Source organism: Bos indicus x Bos taurus, chromosome X (assembly GCF_003369695.1).
Source record: "Bos indicus x Bos taurus breed Angus x Brahman F1 hybrid chromosome X, Bos_hybrid_MaternalHap_v2.0, whole genome shotgun sequence".
NCBI classification, from domain to species: Eukaryota; Metazoa; Chordata; class Mammalia; order Artiodactyla; family Bovidae; genus Bos; species Bos indicus x Bos taurus.
In genome coordinates, this window is record NC_040105.1 from 74,141,170 (window position 1) to 74,159,021 (window position 17,852).

The window sequence follows — 17,852 nt, forward strand, 5'->3', positions numbered from 1 at the left end:
GTCGAGTTTGAGAAAATGCAAGTGTAAATTAAGTTAAATAACCACTTTGATTATTCTGTCTGGCTAAATTTTAAAGTTAGTGTCCATATGACTAAATTTCTAAACCTCAAGTGAACTTACACCTAAATTAGGTAAGAAATTTAGCAAAACAATTTATTTCAGGCTTGTAAGTCCACAGAAAATCTATCTTGCAAACAACATTGACTTGCTGGATCCTGGTGTAATCCCTCCTCTTAGCCATCACTACCTTCTTTAACAAGCTTTGAGAATCTACTTAAAATTTCTTTACAGCATGCAGATATTTGCAAGCTGCTAGAGAAAAACCCCGGAGAAGGCAATGGCACCCCACTCCAGTACTTTTGCCTGCAAAATCCCGTGGATGGAGGAGCCTGGTGGGCTGCAGTCCATGGGGTCGCTAGAGTCAGACACGACTGAGCGACTTCACTTTCACTTTTCACTTCCATGCATTGGAGAAGTAAATGACAACCACTCCAGTGTTCTTGCCTGGAGAATCCCAGGGATGGGGAAGCCTGGTGGGCTGCCATCTCTGGGGTCGCACAGAGTCAGACACGACTGAAGCGACTTAGCAGCAGCAGAGAAAAACCCACATCAATGGAAAACAAGTTAGAAAACAAAAGGCAAAATGTATGAAATTTCTCATTTCTGTCTAACTGATTAATTTATATTGGCTACGATAATGAATATTTAAGAATTAAATGTAAAGTTTGGTTCCCATTAAACCTAATACCTAACATCTTGGCCAATCCATGGAAGAAGTACTTTTCTTCATCCATACAAGTTTATAGTTGTAAAAATTATTTTAATGGTGTGTGGGTGTGCATGTATGCTGACACGTTTCTCTCTCTTTTGGATGTAATTTCAAGCTCTAAAAAGAGTTTAAAAGACTGATTGTTGTTCATTCACTAAATTCTGACTCTTTGTGACCCCATGGACTGCAGCACACCAGGCTTCACTGTTCTTCACTATCTCCCAGAGTTTACTCAAAATCATGTCCATTGAGTCTGTGATGCCATCCCACCATATCATCTTCTGTCGTCCCCTTCTCCTCTTGCCATAAATCTTTCCTAGTATGAGTCTTTACCAGTGAGACAGCTCTTTGCATTAGGTGGCCAAAATATTGGAACTGTAGCTTCAGCATCAGTCCTTTCAATGAATATTGAAGGATTATTTCAATTAGGATTGACTCGTTTGATCTCCTTGAAGTTCAAGGGACTCTCAAGAGTCTTTCCCAGCACCACAGTTAAAAAGAATCAATTCTTCAGTGTTCAGTTCACTTTATGGTCCAACTCTCACATCTGTACATGACTACTGGAAAAACCACAGGTTTGACTATATGGACTTTTGTCAGCAAAGTGATGCCTCTGTTTTTTAATACACTGTCTATATTTATCATAGCTTTTCTTCCAAGGACCAAGTTCCTTTGAATTTCATGGCTTCAGTCACCATATGCAGTGATTTTGGAGCCCAAGAAAATAAAATCTTCCAGCTTCCATTTTTTCTCCCATCTATTTGCCATGAAGTGATTGGACCAGAAGCCATGATCTTAGTTTTTTGGAAGTTGAGTTTTAAGCCAGCTTTTTCACTCTCCTCTTTTACCTTCATTAAGAGGCTCTTTAGTTCATCTTAACTTTCTGTCATTAAAGTGGTATCATCCGAATACTGGAGGTTGTTGATATTTCTCCCAGCAATCTTGAATCCAGCTTTTGAGTCATTCAGCCTGGCATTTTGCATGATGCATTGTGCATATAAGCTAAACACACAGGGTGACAATATACAGCCTTGATGTAGTACCCCTTTCCCAATTTTGAACCAGTCCATTTTTCCATGTCTGATTCTAACTGTTGGTTCTTGATCTGCACACAGGTTTCAAGAGAGACAAGTAAGATGGTCTGAAATTCTAATATCTTTAAGAATTTTCCAGTTTGTTGTGATTCATACAATCAAAGGTGTTAGTGTACTCAGTGAAGCAGAAGTAGATTTTTTTTTTTTTTTTTTTTGGAATTCCCTTGCTTTCTCTATAATCCGGTGGATGTTGGCAATGTGATCTCTGGTTCCTCTGCCTTTTCTGAATCCAGCTTGTACGTGTTGAAATTCTTGGTTCACATACTGTTGAAGTCTAGCTTGAAGGACTTTGAGCATTACTGTACTAGCATGTTAAATGAGTGCAATTCTATGGTAGTTTGAGCATTCTTTTACATTGCCTCTCTTTGGGATTGGAATGAAATCTGAATTTTTTTTTTTTTTTGAAATCTGAATTTTCTAGTCCAGTGGACATTGCTGAGTTTTCCAAATTTGCTGGCATATTGAGTGCAGCACGTGTTGTTGTTTTTTTGAGTTTTCTTTTTTTTTAATTTAAATTTATTTATTTTAATTAGACAGAATCATCTTTTAGGATTTGAAAGAGCTCAGCTGGAATTGCATCAACTCCACTAGCTTTATTCATATCAGTGCTTCCTAAGGATCACTTGACTTCACAATATAGGATGTCTGGCTCTAGGCTGAGTGACCACACCATAGTTATTATCTGGCTCATTAAGACCTTTTTTATATATTCAGTGTATTTTTTTGCCACTTCTTAATCTTTTCTGCTTCTGTTAGGTCCTTGTCATATTTTTTGTCCTTTATTGAGCCCATCTTGTTCTTTGGTATCTCTAATTTTCTTGAAGAAATCTCTAGTCTTTCCCATTCTATTGTTTTCCTCTATTTCTTTGCATTGTTCATTTAAAAAGGCCTTCTTATCTCTCTTTTCTATTCTCTGGAACTCTGCATTCAGTTGGGTATATCTTTCCTTTTCTCCTTTGCCTTTCACTTCTTTTCTCAGCTATTTTTAATGCCTTTCCTCAGACAACCATTTTGCCTTCTTGCATTTATTTTTGTGGGTATGGTTTTGGTCACTGCCTCCTATATAGTGTTACAGGCTTCTATCCATATTTCTTCAGGCACTCTGTCTATTAGGTCTAATCCCTCGAATCTATTTGTCATTTCCACTCTATAATCATAAGGATTTACTTTTACACGAGTTGCCTAATGATTCCCTACTTTCTTCAATTTTAGTTTGAATTCTGCAATATGAAGCTGATGATATGAGTCACAGTCAGCTTCAGGTCTTGTTTTTGCTGACTGTATAGAGCTTCTCCATCTTCAGTTGGAAAGAATATAATCAATCTGATTTCAGTATTAATCATCTTGTGATATCCATGTGTAGAGTCGTCTCTTGTGTCGTTGGAAGAGTGTTTGTTATGATCAGTGTGTTCTCTTGGCAAAATTCTGTTAGCTTTTGCTGTGTTTCATTTTGTACTCCAAGGCCAAATTTGCCTCTTACTCCAGGTATCCCTTGAATTCCTACTTTTCCATTCCAGTTCTCTATGATGAAAAGGACATCTTTTTTTTTGGTGTTAGTTCTAGAAGCTCTTGTAGGTCTTCATAGTACTGTTCAAACTCAACTTCTTTAGCATTATTGGTTGGGACATAGTCTTGTTTTGCTGTGATCTTGAATGGTTTGCCTTGGAAAGGAACTGCGATCATTCTGTCATTTTTGAAATTGCACCCAAGTACTGCATTTCAGACTCTGTTGACAATGAGGGCTACTCCAATTCTTCTAAGGGATTCTTGCCCACAGTAGTAGATATAATGCTCATTTGAATTAAATTCACTCATTCCAGTCAATTTTAGTTCACTGATACTAAAATGTCGATGTCCACTCTTTCCATCACTTGTTTGACCACATCCAATTTATCTTGATTCATGGACCTAATATTCCCTGTTCCTATTCAATATTTTCCTTACAGCATCAAACTTTGCTTTCACCACCAGCGTGCACGTGTGAAGTGGCTTCAGTTGTGTCCAGCTCTTTGTGATATTATGGACCATAGCCCACCAGGTTCCTCTGTCCATGGTATGCTCAAGACAAGAATACTGAAATGCGTTGCCACTTCCTTTTCCAGGTGATCTTCCCAACCCAGGGATGGAACCTGAGTCTCTAAAGTCTCCTGCATTGGCAGTCAGGTTCTATGCCACCAAGGCCACCTGGGAAAAACCAAGCACATCCACAACTGTGTGTTGTTTACACTTTGGCTCAGCTTCTTCATTCTTTCTGGAGCTATTTCTCTCCTTTTTCCCAGTAACATATTGGACACCTACTGACCTAGGGGGGCTCATCTTCCAGTGTCATACCTGTTTGCTTTTTCTTACTGTTCATGGGGTTCTCAAGGCAAGAATACTGTAGTGGTTTGCTAGTCCTTTTGACAGTGGACCACGCTTTGTCAGAACTCTCCACTATGACCAGTTCATCTTGGGTGGCCTTGCACTGCATGGCTTATAGCTCCATTGAGTTATACAAGGCTGTGATCCATGTGATCATTTTGGTTAGTTTTCTGTGATTGCAGTTTTCATTCTGGAAGCTGTGGGACTGTAGTTCTTGATTCTTCAGTCTGGCATCTGATGGATGAGTGTAAGAGGCTTGTGCAAGCTTCCTGATGGGAGGGACTGGCTGTGGTCTTGTTTTGGTGGGTAGGGCAAATGCTCAGCAAACTTTAATTCAATTTTCTGCTGAAGGGTGGGGTCATGCTCCTTCCCTCTTAGTGTTTGGCCTGAGACAGCCCTGTCTAGGAGTCAGTCTGCAGTCTCTATGATATGGCTACAAGCACCATTGTAAGGCTAATGTCAACCTCCTTCAAGAGGACTTATGCCACAAGTTGTCAGAATGTAAGAGATCTTTAAGTCTGTGGAAGAGAAGAGTTGTAACTGGGTGCTGTTCATTATCTAAAAAAATTTAGCACTTGCCTTTACCTTACAGCTGTAGGATAATAACATCAAATGGCGGGAGTGAGTGAAGTCACTCATTGTCCGATTCTTCTGTCCATGGAATTTTCCAGGCAAGACTACTGTAGTGGGTTTACATTTCTTTCTCCAGGGGATCTTCTTAACCCTGCAATCAAACCTGGGTATGCTGCATTATAGGCAGACGCTTTTACTATCTAAGCCACCAGGGAAGTCTGGGAAAAACATTTAAGTGTTAGAATGCGAAGGTAAGTCTCTCCTGGTAGACTCTCTCTTGTAAACTCTCCTAAAGACCAAAGATCAAATCATAAGCTGTTGTTTCATTAGGGACAGCTTATGATGTTTGACTTTTGCTTTAGTATGAACTAGCCTCATTTCTCCCAGGTATTGTCACTGCGAAAGAGTCTATAAAAGAAAAAAGAAAGTTTTTCAAAAGTTCCGTAAAGTAAAAAAAAAAAAAAAAAAGTACAACTTGAGAGTTGTCAGTTAAGTTTTATTTGGGGCAAAATGACGACTGCAGTCCAGGAGGCAGCATCTCAGATAGCTCTGAGAGACTTCTCCAAAGCAGCAGTGGGGAAAGTCAATATATAAGGTTTTGGTGAAGAGAAAGTTCAACACCATGAAGCACTCATTTTACAAAAGGTTTTTTGTTAGTCATAGGGTCTGATCCCATGTCCGAGGTCACAGGCGGCAGCTGAGAGGAGGCAGCTGAGCGGAGCTACCCTACATCTGAGGTCAGGGGCGGCGGCCAAGAGGAGCAACCACACATCCAAAGAGCGCCAGCTGCGTGGGTGCAGAATGGCCAAGAGGAGCTATTTCACGTTCAAGGTAAGGAGGGACGACCTCGTCCAAGGTAAGGAGCAGCGGCTGTGCTTTGCTGGAGCAGCTGTGAAGAGATACCCCATGTCCAAGGTAACAGAAACCAAAGTAAGACAGTAGGTGTTGCGACAGGGCATCAGAGGGCAGACACACTGAAAGCAGACTCACAGAAAACTTGCCAATCTGATCACACGGACCACAGCCTTGTCTAATTCAGTGAAACTAAGCCATGCTGTGTGGGGCCACCCAAGATAGACGGGTCATGGTAGAGACGTCTGACAGAATGTGGTCCACTGGAGAAAGGAATGGCAAACCACTTCAGTATTGTTGCCTTGAGAACCGCATGAACAGTATGAAAAGGCAAAATGATAGGATACAGACAGAGGAACTCCCTAGGTCAGTAAGTGCCCGATATGCTGCTGGAGATCAGTGGAGAAATAACTCTAAAAGAATGAAGGGATGGAGCCAAAGCAAAGCCAATACCCAGTTGTGGATGTGACTGCTGATAGAAGCAAGGTCCAATGTTGTAAAGAGCAATATTGCATAGGAACCTGGAATGTTAGGTCCATGAATCAAGGCAAATTGGAAGTGGTCAAGAGGAGATGGCAAGAGTGAACGTCAACATTCAAGGAATCAGCAAACTAAAATGGACTGGAATGGGTGAATTTAACACAGATGACCATTATATCTACTACTGTGAGCAGGAATCCCTTAGAAGAAATGGAGTAGCCATCATGGTCAACAAAAGAGTCTGAAATGCAGTACTTGGATGCAATCTCAAAAACGACAGAATAATCTCTGTTCGTTTCCAAGGCAAACCATTAATTATCACAGTAATCCAAGCCTATGCCCCAACCAGTAATGCTGAAGAAACTGAAGTTGAACGGTTCTACGAAGACCTCCAAAACCTTTTAGAACTAACATCCAAAAAAGTTGTCCTTTTCATTATAGGGGACTGGAATGCAAAAGTAGGAAATCAAGAAACACCTGGACTAACAGGCAAATTTGGCCTTGGAGTACGGAATGAAGCAGGGCAAAGGCTAATAGAGTTTTGCCAGGAGAACCCACTGGTCATAGCAAACACCCTCTTCCAACAACACAAGTGAAAACTCCACACATGGACATCACCAGAGGGTCAACACTGAAATCAGATTGATTATATTTTTTGCAGCCAAAGATGGAGAAGCTCTATACAGTCAGCAAAAACAAGACTGTGGCTCAGATCATAAACTCCTTATTGCCAAATTCAGACTTAAATTGAAGGAAGTAGGGAAAACCACTAGACCTTTCAGGTATGACCTAAATCAAACCCCTTATGATTATACAGTGGAAGTGAGAAATAGATTTAAGGGCCTAGATCTGATAGACAGAGTGCCTGATGAACTATGGACAGAGGTGTGTGACATTGTACAGGAGACAGGAATCAAGATCATCCCCATGAAAATAAATGCAGAAAAAAGAGAGAGAGAGAGAGAGAAAAGGCTATCTGAGGAGGCCTTACAAATAGCTGTGAAAAGAAGAGAAGCGAAAAGCAAAGGAGAAAAGGAAAGATATAAGCATCTGAATGCAAAGTTCCAAAGAATAGCAAGGAGAGATAAGAAAGCCTTCCTCAGTGATCAATGCAAAGAAATAGAGGAAAACAACAGAATGGGAAAGACTAGAGATCGCTTCAAGAAAATTATAGATACCAAGGGAAAATTTCATGCAAAGATGGACTTGATAAAGGACAGAATTGGCATGGACCTAAGAGAAGCAGAAGATATTAAGAAGAGGTGACAAGAATACACAGAAGAACTGTACAAAAAAGATCTTCACGACCAAGATAATCACAATGGTGTGATCAATTACCTAGAGCCAGACATCCTGGAATGTGAAGTCAAGTGGGCCTTAGAAAGAATCACTATGAACAAAGCTAGTGGAGGTGATGGAAATCCAGTTGAGCCATTTCAAATCCTGAAAGATGATTCTGTGAAAGTGCTGTACTCAATATGACAGCAAATTTGGAAGACTCAGCAGTGGCCAAAGGACTGGAAAAGGTCAGTTTTCATTCCAATCCCAAAGAAAGGCAATGCCAAAGAATGCTCAAAATACCACACAATTGCACTCATCTCACACTCTAGTACAATAATGTTCAAAATTCTCTGAGCTAGGCTTCAGCAGTACATGAACCATGAACTTCCAGATGTTCAAGCTGATTTTAGAAAAGGCAGAGGAACCAGATATCAAATTGCCAACATCTGATGGATCATTGAAGAAGCAAGAGAGTTCCAGATAAACATCTATTTCTGCTTTATTGACTATGCTAAAGCCTTTGACTGTGTGGATCACAATAAACTGTGGAAAATTCTGAAAGTGATGAGAATATCAGATCACCTGACCTGCCTCTTGAGAAACCTATATGCAGGTCAGGAAGCAACAGTTAGAACTGGACATGGAACAACAGACTGGTTCCAAATAGGAAAAATAGTATGTCAAAACTGCATATTGTCACCCTGGTTATTTAACTTACATGCAGTGTACATCATGAGAAATGCTGGGCTGGAAGAAGCACAACCTGGAGTCAAGATTGCTGGGAAAAATATCAGTGACGTCAGATACGCAGATGGCACCACCCTTATGGCAGAAGGTGAAGAGGAACTAAAAAGCCTCTTGATGAAGGTCAAAGAGGAGAGTCAAAAAGTTGTCTTAAAGCTCAACATTCAGAAAACGAAGATCATGGCATCTGGTCCCATCACTTCATGGGAAATAGATGGGGAAACAGGGGAAACAGTGTCAGATTTCATTTTTTGGGCTCCAAAATCACTGCAGATGATGACTGCAGCCATGAAACTAAAAGAAGCTTACTCCTTGGAAGGAAAGTTATGACCAACCAGATAACATATTCAAAAGCAAAGATATTACTTTGCCAACAAAGGTCCGTCTAGGCTATTGTTTTCCCCGTGGTCATGTATGGATGTGAGAGTTGGACTGTGAAGAAAGCTGAGTGCCAAAGAATTGATGCTTTTGAACTGTGGTGTTGGAGAAGACTCTTGAGAGTCCCTTGGACTGCAAGGAGATCCAACCAGTCCATCCTTAAGGAGATCAGCCCTGGGTTCATTGGAAGAATTGATGCTGAAGCTGAAACTCCAATACTTTGGCCACCTCATGTGAAGAGTTGGCTCATTGGAAAAGACCCTGATGCTTGGAGGGATTGGGGGCAGCAGGAGAAGGGGATGACAGAGGATGAGATCGCTGGATGGCATCACCTACTCGATGGACATGAGTTTGGGTAAACTCCAGGAGTTGGTGATGGACAGGAAGGCCTGGCGTGCTGCGATTCATGGGGTCACAAAGAGTGAGTGAGCAACTGAATTGAACTGAACTAAATTGAAGTGTCTGATGGCACCATGAAGGGATTTAGTAGTTCTCTAAATATGAGGAGATGCAAGGATTGAGATCATAAAATCTGTTCCTAAAAATATCCAACTATCTAAAGACCTGTCCCACCAGATTCCCTAGAGTACAGAGTGCCTCCCTCCATCCGAAACTCCCTCGTGGCTTGTTGAAAGTCAACAGCTATAGCAGCATGGGGTTCAGTCCCCATAGAGGCAGATGACAAAGGCCTTTTTTGTTTAGTCACTGGCAGTGCTCTTGGTAAGTGCTAATTTGTAGTTGACAATTCCATTAAATCAAAGAGCAGTAAGCAAACTGAAGCAAATGACATGTTAGAGGTATGAAACCTGTATTATCTTCCACACTTTTCTCCTGTGCCCCTGTTGCACTAGTGCAGTACTTAGGTATATACCAATTGATTAGCAAGAAGCTGTTTGCTTAGTTATAAAATGAAAAAAAAAAAAAAAAAACTTTGCTAATGTAGTTTGAAAGCCTTGTTAGTTCACACACAGACATTTAGTTCTGAATGGGCTCCAAATCTGAATTCTTAGGCTGCTGCTCTCTGATAAGTGAAGGCATGAATCAGCCTTCAAGCCTTCAAATAAACCCTATTTATTTGAGTCACCCTGATTTTATTCTTCTGTTTTATTTATTTATTTATTTGGAACCTCAGCCTTTGCCCTTGGGGTGGAGGTAAAATGCCAACACTCCTTGGGTCACAAACAGAATGCACTTTTGAATGGTTCATTCATGGGGAACCATTTGTTTGAGGGGGCTTTTTTGTCAGATTATTGGCCCTGGTTATTAAGGCTCAGGCAGAGATATGATGAGCCTTGCAGGAAAAATTAAAAAAAGATGTAAACAGTAAATGCAGGCATTTTGCAACATAGCTAAAAATAAATTGCACTATAGGCAATTATGCAAGTTTTACTGGATACATTAAAAAGACATTAAATGCACAGCTGTTTTAAGTGTCTTTTAAGCTGATAAATTAACTGTCTAATAAATTGTAAAATTTGTCAGCTAATAATGCTATTTTATCTGCTCTAACATATGCCTTCCTAGTTCATGAAGCATTATTGTAAGTGCCAAAAGGAGATAATGTGCATTTTACAGTGTTATGTCTTAAGTGGAATGGATCATTGGCCATGAAGAAGGGTGTTAATAAATCTCGTAGGCTTTGTTAATTGCACTCAATGAAGTGTCACTGTTAAAACACAAAAGATGTGATAGAGAAAGCTGAACATAATGTCTTTCAGTTTTACAATTAACAGTTCACTAGGCAAATCGACCAAAAAGACCATAATTTGTTGAATCCTTATTAACCTACATTTTTCTAGTGAAGGTCATAATTGTGGATGGCTTAAAGCTATCTTTTAGTGCTCATAGCAAAGAATAACCTTACTGGAGAGAAGAAATGTTTTTTCTCCAAGTTGCATGAGCTATCTACGAAGTTCAAAAGAAATAAAAATAAAACAGGACCAAATCAAACAATGGTCTTTCAGATTCATTCACCCTCAAGCACTTGTGTTTTGTCCTTGATTTCAGAAAAACGCTATTTTGTATTGGTTGAGCCAAGGTGATAAGTAAAGAATGGTAGTGCACATAATATGAAATTAAAAGGTACTACTTCAGAGGCCATTAAGTATAAGCCCTTGGCCATTAAAATAGATAATTATAATAAAATTTGAAAGCTCAGTTTGTGTGAAATTGATGTAGTCATTGCTTCTAAATTCAGCACCAGATATCAGTATACTCAATTTAAAAACAATTTGAAAATATCTTTCACATAAATTTTGAGAAAGTTACAGTGAGTTATGTTGTTTAAATGTCAGAGCAAAAAGTGTTTTCTTTGCCTCTTCTTGTTGCAAATTTACCCTTGCTCAATTTTTATTGTTTTTGTTAGATTGTAATTTTGACCTTGCAAAAGCATGAGTTTCACCTTTAATAATGATGTGGCTTGAAGAATGATTTTCCAAATCATGTGTGGGTAAAGCAAGGGGAAACAATGAAAATGTATGCAACCTTTAAAACTAGATGGCTTTATATTTTGGGCCACATATTACATATGTTTTTTGTAGTGTAAGATTCACCAAAAGATTTAGAAATTGAAAAGTAAATAAGAAGAAATTCCAGAAACCCTGCATGAGAGTCTCTGAGCAATTCCTGACTAGCAAGTGAGCCACTGACTCCCAATTTATCTATCTATAAAATAAAACAAAATATTTTTCACTTCATGGAAAATAGATGGAGAAACAGTGGAAACAGTGCAGACTTTATTTTTTAGGGCTCCAAAATCACTGCAGATTGTGACTTCAGCCGTGAAATAAAAAGACACTTACTCTTTGGAAGGAAAAGTTATGACCAACCTAGACAGCATATTAAAAAGCAAAGACATTCCTTTGCCAACAAAGTTGTGTCTAGTCAAGGCTATGGATTTTCCAGTAGTCATGTATGGATGTGAGAGTTGAACTATAAAGAAAGCTGAGCACCAAAGAATTGATGCTTTTGAACTGTGGTGTCGGAGAAGACTCTTGAGAGTCCCTTGGACTGCAAGGAGATCCTACCAGTCCATCCTAAAGGAAATCATTCCTGAATGTTCATTGGAAGGACTGATGTCAAAGCTGAAACTCCAATACTTTGGCCACCTGATGCGAAGAGCTGACTCATTTGAAAAGACCATGATGCTGGGAAAGATTGAAGGCAGGAGGAGAAGGGGACAATAGAGGATGAGATGGCTGGATGGCATCACTGACTCAATAGACATGAGTTTGAGAAAACTCTGAGAGTTGGTGATAGACAGGGAGGCCTGGAGTACTGCAGTCCATGGGGTTGCAAAGAGTCAGACATGACCGAGCGATTAAACTAAACTGAACTGAAAACAAAATATAGCAAAATAAAAATAAGAGCATTCACCTCATAAAGTTGTCAAAATCAATGGAGAAAATGTATATGAAAGTATTTTAAAAGCCACACTAATATTAGATTTTCTTAATTGTGAGTTAAAATATCAATTGTATAATTCTTAATATTTGAAACATTTTTACATATGGTATCTCAAGTAATACTTACAACAATTTCTTAAGGAAGGTAGAAGTATTTCTAAAGACAAAATACTTACTAATGGATAATTGAGTATGAAGTGTTATTCTAGAAGCTATAATTATATAATCAATTATGTTAAAGAGTTCTCTTCTCTTAAAAATTATTATGTGATTGTGTAATCATGCTGGAATTGTCGTAGAGGAAATTGAAGCTCAGGGAAGTAATCTTCCTAAGGCTACACAATAAAGTTAGAAGAAAACACCATAAGCCTTCAGATATATTTCAGCTTTATAAATCCCTTGAGGCTGTGAAACAAGGTCCCTGTCAGCTCAATGTTCTTTCACATGCTCACACTTCTTCATTTAGACCACACAGAAAATAAAAATTGAATAGATAAAATAATAGAAACCATTGTGGGAAAAGCTTTTAAGTTAATTAGGTTCCATTTGTTTATTTTTGCTTTTATTTCCATTACTCTGGGAGGTTGGTTGTAGAGAATCTTGCTGTGATTCATGTCAGAGACTGTTCTCCCTATGTTTTCCTCTAGGAGTTTTACAGTTGCTGGTCTTACATTTAAGTCTTTAATCCATTTTGAATTTATTTTTGTGTATGGTGTTTGAAAGTGTTCTAGTTTCATTCTTTTTCAAGTGGCTGACCAGTTTTCCCAGCACCACTTGTTAAAGAGATTGTCTTTGCTCCAATGTATATTTTTGCCTCCTTTGTCAAAGATAAGGTGTCCCTACTTGCATGGATTCATCTCTGGGCTTTCTATTTTGTTCCATTGACCTATAATTCTGTCTTTTTGCCAGTACCATAATGTCTTGATGACTGTAGTTTTGTAGTATTGTCTGAAGTCAAGCAGGTTGATTCCTCCAGCTCCATTCTTCTTTCTCAAAATTGCTTTGGCTATTACAGCTTTTTGTGTTTCCATACAAATTGTAAAATTATTTTTTCTATTTCTATGAAAAATACCGTTGGTAGCTTGATAGGGATTGTATTGAATCTATAGATTGCTTTGGGTAGCATAATCATTTTCACTATATTGAGTCTTCCTATCCATGAACATGGTATTTTTCTCTGTCTATTTGCCTCATCTTTAATTTCTTTCATTAGCATTTTATAGTTTTCTATATATAGATCTTTTGTTTCTTTAGGTAAATTTATTCCTAGATGTCCATCAGCAGATGAATGGATAAGAAAGTTGTCGTACATATACACAATGGAATATTACTCAGCTATTAAAAAGAAAACATTTGAGTCAGTTTTAATGAGGTGGATGAAACTGGAGCCTGTCATACAGAGTGAAGTAAGTCAGAAAGAAAAAACATCAACACAGTATATTAACACATATATTTGGAATTTAGAACATGGTAACAATGACCCTATTTGCAAGACAGCAAAAGAGACACAGATGTAAAGAACAGGCTTTTGGACTCTGTGCGAGAAGGTGAGGATGGGATCATTTGAGAGAATAACATTAAAACATGTATATTACTATGTGACATAGATGACTGGTCCAAGTTTGATGCATCAAATATGGCACTCAGAACCCTTACACTGGGACAACCCACTGGGATGGGATGGGGAGGGAGAGGGTGGGGAGTTCAGGACAGGGGGACACATATACACCCGTGGCTGATTCATGTCAATGTATGGCAAAACCATGACAATATTGTAAAGTAATTAGTCTCCAATTAAATGAATTAGTTTTTTTTTTTTTTTTTAAGAAAAAAACCATTATGGGAGTTGTAAATGTCATGTTGATGTCTGAACTATGTGGGATTAAAACAATAGAGAGAAAGAATGTCAGTCATTTTATGTTACACTCAGCTTCCTCTGAAAACTTCATTTCTGGCCAGAGAAAGGATTAGAAAGTCCTAATTATCCTCACCACCAACTCTTATATTTATTGAGTTTTAATGGGATGATTTGATCTTAAATGGAGATTACATACTTCTTTAAGGTGATCAACCTTCAAATGACCTTAAAGAATATTTGAAAATATATAAATCACCATTAGGAAAAAGTCAATTGCTTGGGAATGTGTTTTCCTTAAACTAAAAAAAAATATTTTGATCACGTTTCTCTTTGAATCGATGTTTCAACTTGAGGTTAGATACTGAAAGGGAAGAGGTACCATCAGCTTTTATTGTTTTCTTGGCATGCATGTGTAAAAAAAGAAAAACATATATATATATATATACATCAAAACTTACAACCTTCATGAGACTTCCAGGCTAATGGCTGGTGTGCACACAATTGAGAAAGTTAGAATTATCTAAACTTCTGAATATAGTCTGAGTATAGTCAAATAAAAAAATCATGTACCATATTGATCTCAAGATAAGAAATAAGTTTTAAACAAAATGAATTATAAAGAAATAAATCAAGAAACCAAGAAAAATAAAAAGAGAAGGATAGAGAAGGAGAGGGAGAAAAGAATTGCAAAAGTTAATAAACAGAAACTTCAGTTGTAGAGTCCAAAGACCCAAACTGGGGGCAATCACGCCCTACAATAATAACAGCCTGGTAGGAAGAAGAAAGGCTCACTCTCCTTTCCTGACAAAAGCTCATCAAATTCTGCCAGTGAAAAGCCATGGACTCTTCTTTTATTATAGCTCCAACTTCCTTTTCCCATTTATAATAGAGTTCTCTTCTCCCTGCTTCATGAGGATTTGCATATAGCTAGCCATGGTTGCAGAACCTAAATTTCAGTTCATTGTAGATCTTGGATAAGCCCATTTTTGCTAGAGAGATACTTGGCATTCTATTTGTTTCAGGTCAACATTTTGTTGGCTCAAACAGGGGTCCAGAGAAAAGCCTTGATGACTCCAAGGCTGGTGAGTAAATAGGTGTGGTACCCACTAAGCCCATTGTTGCTCACTGCTTTTGTCACTGATCCTGAAAATTAAAGGTAAATTTTACTCCTGAATCTGCATTTATCCTCTTTGCACTTTAAAGCTCTCCAAGTTTATTGAGGATATTTTAAAAAAGAATTTGTCTTTTCTACTTAAGGCCTTATTCTGTATGTGGGTACTTGTTTCTTACTTTAACCTGATATTTTTAATAAGACTTTTCTAGCTGAAACTGGCTAGTCTTCAGCCCATTCTTTCAGGAACAGGGGCTGGTTCACTGAAACAGTGCTTGTTCAGGTTTTAGCCCATTCCTTTAGGATAGAGACTTTTGTATAGCAACTGCTCTGAATGGCCTTCAACTTGTCTCCAGGACCAGTTCCATTCAAACTGGTTATTAGGACTGTAGGCTATTTAGGCTGTTTGTGCTATTTGGAGCTGTTTGAGTTATTCAGGCTATTTGAAAATTATTCTCTTACTTTAGAGAAAAACTACTGAGACATGGCATCCTAGTTATTTAAATATTTTGAGGGTGTCCCCTTAAAGGGGCCCCAGCTGATTTTATGTTTAAAAATAGTGGTCCTTCCTTAAGTGAATTTCTTACTAAATGGGCCAATCTGACCAAAGGCACTTTAGAATGTCAACAACCATTTGGGGTAACTTTTGCAGTATCCAAACTTATTTTTTCTTAAAAATTAATTGAATAAATATAGCTCTAAATTTTCTAAAATTCAATGGAATACCTGTTTCAATTGGGATTTTTGAGGCTTTCAAATGTTGCCAGGAGACAAAAATTGTCTCTCTGCAACACATATTTTAAGATTAACTGAAACAAATAATTGAAGAAAGACAAAATGGCTTCCAAGACCACACGCTATTCTTAGCTTCTTTGGCTCAGAGTCTGACTGTGAGGCTATTTTGTCTCTTTCCCTCAGCTCCCTGTGATTAGCCTCCACCTACAGTGCCATCTTCTTCCTTCCCTTATTTACCACCTGTACTTCTGCTATAACCACAGTTCCCACATCCTAATTCTCTAGCTCAACTTGCATTTTTCCCTGAAACTCTCCTTGGCCCCATTTCCTCTGAACCTATAAGAACTTGCCTCTTTAAAATTAAGCCTTCTGAGGATTCAGAGTCTAAACACTTAATTTCTTATATTCCCTAAACTAAAACGGAACTGAAAGCTATAGTCAAAATTTTCCTAAAGTAACCAAACATTTGTTGAGGAATTTAATATAATGATTCAGACTTATCAACTTGGTTTTTCTGACATATTAGCTAGTTCACACATTTGTCAGTGAAGGCCAGACCCAGCATTGGATGAAAACTGCTGATTAGGAATAACATTAAAGGTTTCTTGAATTACAAAGAGACCAAGTGGCTAACTTGTTATATGATTAGACTTGAGCAGTCACTAAGCGAGCAATCCCTAGGGCTTTTCCAAAGCCTGTTGTTTGAAACAAAATTCAGGCTTACACACAAAAATCTAGTGAATTTTTTCATGACTATTAAAATTGACTTCAGATTATTTTTAAAGAAAGTTCTGGTCTTCTGTCAGATATTGATGTTACCTGGGTAGCCTTTAACTTTTGTTTATTAATGGGCAGAACTAGGACCTTTCCATTCTAGTAAAAAAGAACCAAAATGGAATGGAAAACTATCTCCACTCCAGATTTAGTCCATCTGGCAAAACTTCTCTCCATTCAAATGAGTCGCCTAAAAGGAAGACCACTGAAATTCTTATTTTTCAACTTCTGCAAATGAAGACGCTCCAAGTGAAATCAAAAGCCCCTTAGTTTCTGCTATTATTGCAGAGAGCCAGGACATTGGGAAACGATACTGGTACACACTAAAGTGTTTCAGATGCCTTCAGCTTTCTAACCAGTCTTTACAACATCCTCTCAATTCTCAGTAATAGGGCTCCAAATAGCAATATGGTTTCTTATAAATCTTTCCTTTTATAAAATTTTATTTTACTTATTTATTTATTTATTTTTACTTTACAATATTGTATTGGTTTTGCCATACATCAGCATGCATCCACCATGGGTGTACACGTGTTCCCAATCTTGAACCCCACTCCCACCTCCCTCCCCATACCATCCCTCTGGGTCATCCCAGTGCACCAGCCCCAAGCTTCCTGTATCCTGAATCGAACCTGGACTGGCAATTCATTTCTTGTGTGATATTATACATGTTTTAACACCATTTTCCCAAATCTTCCCCCCTCCCTCTCCCACAGAGTCCAAAAGACTGTGCTATACATCTGTGTCTCTTTGGCTGTCTTGCATACAGGGTTGTCGTTACCATCTTTCTAAATTCCATATATATGCGTTAGTATACTGTATTGGTGTTTTTCTTTCTGGCTTACTTCACTCTGTATAATAGGCTCCAGTTTCATCCACCTCATTAGAACTGATTCAAATGTATTCTTTTTAATGGCTGAGTAATACTCCATTATGTATATGTACCACAGCTTTCTTATCCATTCATCTGCTGATGGACATCTAGGTTGCTTCCATGTCTTGGCTATTATAAACAGTGCTACAATGAACATTGGGGTACAAGTGTTTCTTTCAATTCTGGTTTCCTCGGTGTTTATGCCCAGCAGTGGGATTGCTGGGTGGAATGGCAGTTCTATTTCCAGTTTTTTAAGGAATCTCCAGACTGTTCTCCATAGTGGCTGTACTAGTTTGCATTCCCACGAATAGTGTAAGAGGGTTCCCTTTTCTCCACACCCTCTCCAGCATTTACTGCTTGTAGACTTTTGGATCACAGCCATTCCGACTGGCGTGAAATGGTACCTCATTGTGGTGTTGATTTGCATTTCTCTGATAATGAGTGATGTTGAGCATCTTTTCATGTGTTTGTTAGATATCTGTGTCTTCTTTGGAGAAATGTCTGTTTAGTTCTTTGGCCCATTTTTTGATGGGGTCGTTTATTTTTCTGGAATTGAGCTACAGG